Below are 5576 nucleotides of genomic sequence, written 5' to 3' on the forward strand. Positions count from 1 at the left end.
GCCACTCTGACCTTCCAGGAGCAGTTGCTGTGGCCAAGATTTGCCGCACACCAACCTTCCACATCCAGGAGAGCTGAAGTAGCCAGCACTGGGTAAGGTCGCAGGTCTCCTCCTCCTCCCTGCCCGGCCACTGCTCACGCCCATCCCCAGACCTCAGGTCCTTGCAGCCTTCCATTGGGGGGCACCTGGATGCCCCACTCTCTTCCCCACAGAAAAGATGTTGTTGGAATTCCAGCCACGCCAGGACTCCTGGGGAGACAGAAGACCTCCCCCTCTCTGCTGCTCTAGGGATCATATGTTTATGTGTCCTTTGCAAACCTCCAAGCACTTTTTGGTGAAAATGGCCCCCTGAGATGACCGAGACTTTGCTGGGGTTCAGACATCAATACTGTAGAGGCCAAGATTCACCCTTCCCAGCAGTCCTGAAAAAAGAGTGGTGTAGATGATTCCCTACAATGCCCTTCTTTAAAAGGTCCTTGGTTCCCTCTAAAGTGAAACCAAGATGCTCCTCCCACCTATCTTTCCTTGGAAGCCAAGCCCCTTTGTAGTCTGCATAAGATTCCCTCCTCAGGGATCCCGGGATCACAGAGACTGGCCTTCTGCTCTGTCCTAGGGACCAAGCTAGAGATCCAGGTCAGTGGCTGAAGAGGAGATCTCTGGGACTCCTTCTATTTATGCGTTGGATTGGAGGGACCAGGGTGGCTGAGGTTAGCACCTGAGAAAGCTTGGACGGGACCAGTATGGGGATGGAGCATGTGGGCTGCTGGGAACCAATGACGCTGGGGGAGGGAAGCATTTCTCTTGGGAATACTATGGCATCCCTTTGTGATGCCGGTGTTAGGCACTGGGCTCTTTCCCTTGCCTTGCAGGACAACAGGTCCCTGTGCATCATGATTCTGCAGGTCATGGTGGTAGTTCAGGGATGCCGTTCAGTTCACGGTTTATTCAAAAGGATTTTCTGCTAAGCCCCTTGAGTACTGGGTATAAATGTATTTATTTTTCAAATGTACTTTATTTATTTTTTAGTGTTTTAAAGATTTTATTTATTTATATGAAAGAGATTGATAGAAAGCACAAGCAGAGGGGGCAGCAGAGGGCGAGGGAGAAGCAGGCTCCGCATTGAGGAGGGAGCTGGGCTGGAGGTGGGGCTCTTTCCCAGGACACCTGATCATGACCTGAGCTCAAGGCAGACACTTAACAGACTGAGCCACTCACGTGCCTCCTCAAATTGATTTTAAATTTTACCTCTAATATTCAGACCAAGGACTGTAGGATTTTAGTTTACTGTCAAGTCACCACCCAGAGGCAAAGACCACCTCTCTCCAGCTAGTGGGACTTAAATGCTCTTAGACAAGAGTGTATGTGAGCGTCTCGTTCCTTGAAAAATTGCACAGGAGAAAGGGTACCTTTCTGACTGACCCAAATGGAGACTGTGAGCCAGGAAGGCCACAGGTAGGAGCTTGGGTTCTTTCGAAGGCAATGTTTTTTCTCCTCTCTCCCTTTCCTGGCTAGGCTCTTCCAGAGGAGTGAGACCACCATGGCTCAAGAGAGGATCTTCATCCTCTTCCCACCACTGGTCCTGGTGTTGCTGGTGCTTGGCTGTGTCCAGCCTTCGCTAGCCAAGGAGTCTCAGGCCGAGAAGTTCCAGCGGCAGCACATGGACCCAAACACCTCCACTGTCACTGCCAGCTACTGCAATGAAATGATGAAGCGCCGGAATATGACAGTTGGACGGTGCAAGCCAGTGAACACGTTTATCCACGAGCCTCTGCATAAGGTCAAGGCCATCTGCTCCCAGGAAAATGTCCGCTGCAAGAACGGGCAGTCCAACTGCTACAAAAGCCGCTCCAAGATGCGCATCACCGACTGCCGCCTGAAGAAAGGCTCCAAATACCCCAAATGCGACTATGAGACCAAGCAGCAAGAGAAATTCATCATCGTGGCCTGTGAGTGTGTACAGTATGAGACAGTCCACTTTGATGGTTCTGTGTAGGTCTGCACCTGAGGCCAGAGCAGCGTGATACCCCACCTCCCTCATGGTGGCACCTGCTTCTCCCCTCTCCCCTCCTTCCTCTTAGAGAAAGAACTCCAGCCAGGGCTCCTATCCCAAACACACACACATTCTTGCCCAGCATTTGCCCCTGCATGGTTTGGGGGTGGAGGGGGGCCCGTGTGAACCACTTCACTGCTTCTTTCGATAAAACACTGTTGCAACCACCGGGATTTCTGAAGCTGTCGCCATCTGGTACTGTCTGTGTGATTGCATTCCTGCTTGGGTGAGAACTGTAAATCTGGGTAGATTTGGTAAGCATCAAATAGAAGCATTACATGCCTTTGCTCCTGATCCTTGGTTTTCAGTGACCTGAGATCATTCCTTTTCTCAGAGATGCCTTGCTGCCAAATATGAAGCTGTTAAGTATGGGCTATTTGAGATGAAAGGGAGCTACAGTCTGGGACTGTCCCGCTGGGTGAGCTGATGGAGGGTGAGCTCAAATACCATACTCTCTGGCATGGAAGGAAGGACAGGGTGACCTCAAGAAAATCCTGCTCAGACCCTGGCTGGGCAGGAGTAGGGGATGAAATTATGATCCTAAATTTTTCCTTTTCTTTTTATTGAGTGAACTATTATCAGATCGCAAAAATGGCCATCTCTTAGTTGGAAAGTTGGAACCTTCCATTTAGGAGCTAGAGGGGTCTGTAAGGATTATTAAATTGCAGGAGAATAAGTAGGATACTCGAGTATCCACTTTAAATGGATGGGCCTTCCTAGAATGCTGCAGAAAAAAATTCTAATAAGTGATGTGGTTGAACAGTAGCCTCCGTTGAAGGCAGGATGGAGGTAAATCTGTGTGTTCAACTTGCCATCCCTGAGATAATGCAATCCTCACTTTTACAGAGGAACATCCTGAATCTCAGAAAGGTTAAGTGACTTGCTCAAGGCTGCTGCTACATAGTGGCACAGCTGAGACTAGACCCCAGGTCTCCTGGCCTCCAGTTCTTATTCTTTCTGCTACCAGAGTGGACCCAGGAAGAAAATCCTGCAGTCTCCCTTTTCTTTTCTTTTTTTTTAAATTTTTCTTAATGATTTTATTTATTTATTTGAGAGAGAGAGAGAGCATGAGAGGAGAGAGGTCAGCAGGAGAAGCAGACACCTGCCAAGCGGGGAGTCTGATGTTGGACTCAACCGCCGGACTCCAGAATCATGATCTGAGCTGAAGGCAGTCGCTCAACCAACTGAGCCACCCATGCGCCCCTCCCTTTTCTTAAGTGCAGTGGAGAACTACACTTGTAGTCAGAACTACCTTGTAGAGAGCACAAGTAGGGAGAGCAACAGAGGGAGAAGCAGGCTCTCTGGGAGCCTGAGGCAGGGCTCAATCCCAGGACACTGGGATCATGACCTGAGACTTTTAATGTCTGCCTTTGGCTCAAGTCATGATCCCAGGGTTATAGATGGAGCCCCACCTTGGCCTCTCTGCTCAGCGGGGAAACTGCTTCTCCCTCTCCCTCTACCTGCCTCTCCCCCTGTTTTGTGCTCTCTCTCTCTGACAAATAAATAAAGAAAATCTCAAAAACTAAAAATAAATCAGAAAAAAAAGTAAATAACACAGCTTGCACCCAGAGATAACAGGGGTGTGAAAGGTGAGAAAAACATTGGAACAGAGACTAGTTGATCTGTCACATTCTACAAATACATTTTGTTAAAAAAACATGACTACCTAGGAAACAAAACCCTGACAATCCAGGTAGTTCAGTCTGGATGATATGCCCTTCTTAGAGATGAGACTCAGACGCAGCCTGAATGGGCAGAACTGACCTTAACCCTATAGAACCCTGCCTCCCTCTGAGCAGCAGGCCCAACCCTGTCTGGGCCTCAGAACAATCTCTAGCATGGGGACAGTCAGAACTACCTTGTAGTCTGGTGTGAGGGTTCAGTGAGGCAATTTAGATAAATTGTCTTACAAATGGGAACTTTCAATCTGCTCCAGAATATGCTCCAAGTGAATGTAAAAATAAGATGGCTGTCCATCCTAGTACCTTAGTTTGTCCGCCATATACTAAAATGGCTTATTTTAACTTTCTCCACTATTAAAAGACCAAAATCTAATCCAATTGATATGCCTGGCTAGCTCAGTCGGTAGAGCATGAGACTCTTAATCCAACTGATACTGGTTTCTCAGATACCCATTACAAAAAAAAACAATCTGAGGGTTTTGAAGGGGCAGGGGGTGGAAGGTTGGGGGAACCAGGTGGTGGGTATTAGGGAGGACACAGATTGCATGGAGCACTGAGCGTGGTGCAAAAACAATGAATACTATTACGCTGAAAAGAAATAAAAAATTTTTAAAAAGGAAAAAAAATCATAATCATAATAAGAATAACTACTCAGGAGGGAGGAGTCAGGATGGCGGAGAAGTAGCAGGCTGAGACTACTTCAGCTAGCAGGATATCAGCTAGATAGATTATCTAAAGATTGCAAACACCTGAAAATCCATCAGCAGATCGAAGAAAAGAAGAACAGCAATTCTGGAAACAGAAAAACAACCACTTTCTGAAAGGTAGGACTGGCAGAGAAGTGAATCCAAAGCGATGGGAAGATAGACCCGGGGGAGGAGGGGCCGGCTCCTGGCAAGCGGCGGAACAACGGAGCACAAAATCAAGACTTTTAAAAGTCTGTTCCGCTGTGGGACATCGCTCCAGAGGCTAAACCAGGGCGAAGCCCATGCGGGGTCAGCGTGGCCTCAGGTCCCGCAGGGTCACAGAAGGATCGGGGGTGTCTGAGTGTCACAGAGCTTGCGGGTATTGGAACGGGAAAGCCACCTACAGAGACAGAGCTGACAATAAGCTCCCAGCTCGGGATTACCTTGAACCGGTCGCAGGCTCGGTGAGCTCAGACCGTGGCCGGAGGTCAGGCAGACGGGAGTTACTGGGCGCTGTTCTCTGAGGGCGCACTGAGGAGTGGGGCCCCGGGCTCTCACTCCTCCAGGCCAGAGACCAGGAGGCCGCCATTTGTATTCCCGTCCTCCAGAACTCCACAGAAAGTGCTCAGGGAACAAAAGCTTCTGAAAGCAAACCCAAGCGGATTAGTCAGCCCGGCCCCCTTGTAAGGGTGGTGCAATTCCCCCTGGGGCAAAGACAATTGAGAATCATTACACCAGGCCCCTCCCCCAGAAGATCAACAAGAAATCCAGCAGAGACCAAGTTCACCTACCAAGGAGTGCGGTTTTAATACCAAGGAGAGCAGCAGAATTCCAGAGGAGGAAAAAGCAAAGCACGGAACTCATGGCTTTCTCCCCGTGACTTTCTTTATTGCAGTTAATTTAATTTTTTTCTTTTTCATTTTTTTTCTTCTTCTGCTAAAATTTTTTTAACTATTACCCTTTTCTTTTTTAACGTTTTTTAACTAGTTTATCTAATATATATATATATATATATATATATATATATATATATATTCTTTTTATATTTTTCTTTATTTGTTTTCTTTTTTTAATTCTTTTCTTTTCTTTTTCTTTTTCTTTTTTTTCTTTCTTTTTGAACCTCTTTTTATCCCCTTCCCCCCACCCATGATTTGGGAT

At 47.6% G+C, this 5576-nt stretch overlaps 1 pseudogene across 2 annotated transcripts; it reads left to right on the forward strand.

Annotated features, from left to right (window-relative positions):
• Window positions 1-553: 553 nt before the first annotated feature.
• On the forward strand, window positions 554-2217 carry LOC309867533 (ribonuclease pancreatic pseudogene; annotated as a pseudogene). Of its 2 annotated transcripts, none has more exons than XR_014316720.1 (2): window positions 554-633; window positions 1513-2217. The product of XR_014316720.1 is annotated as a ribonuclease pancreatic pseudogene (transcript). The 2 variants fall into 2 exon arrangements; XR_014316721.1 differs by having other exon boundaries at window positions 599-707.
• Window positions 2218-5576: the final 3359 nt, after the last annotated feature.

This window comes from Mustela nivalis, assembly GCF_964662115.1.
Source record: "Mustela nivalis genome assembly, chromosome: 6".
Lineage (NCBI taxonomy): Eukaryota > Metazoa > Chordata > Mammalia > Carnivora > Mustelidae > Mustela > Mustela nivalis.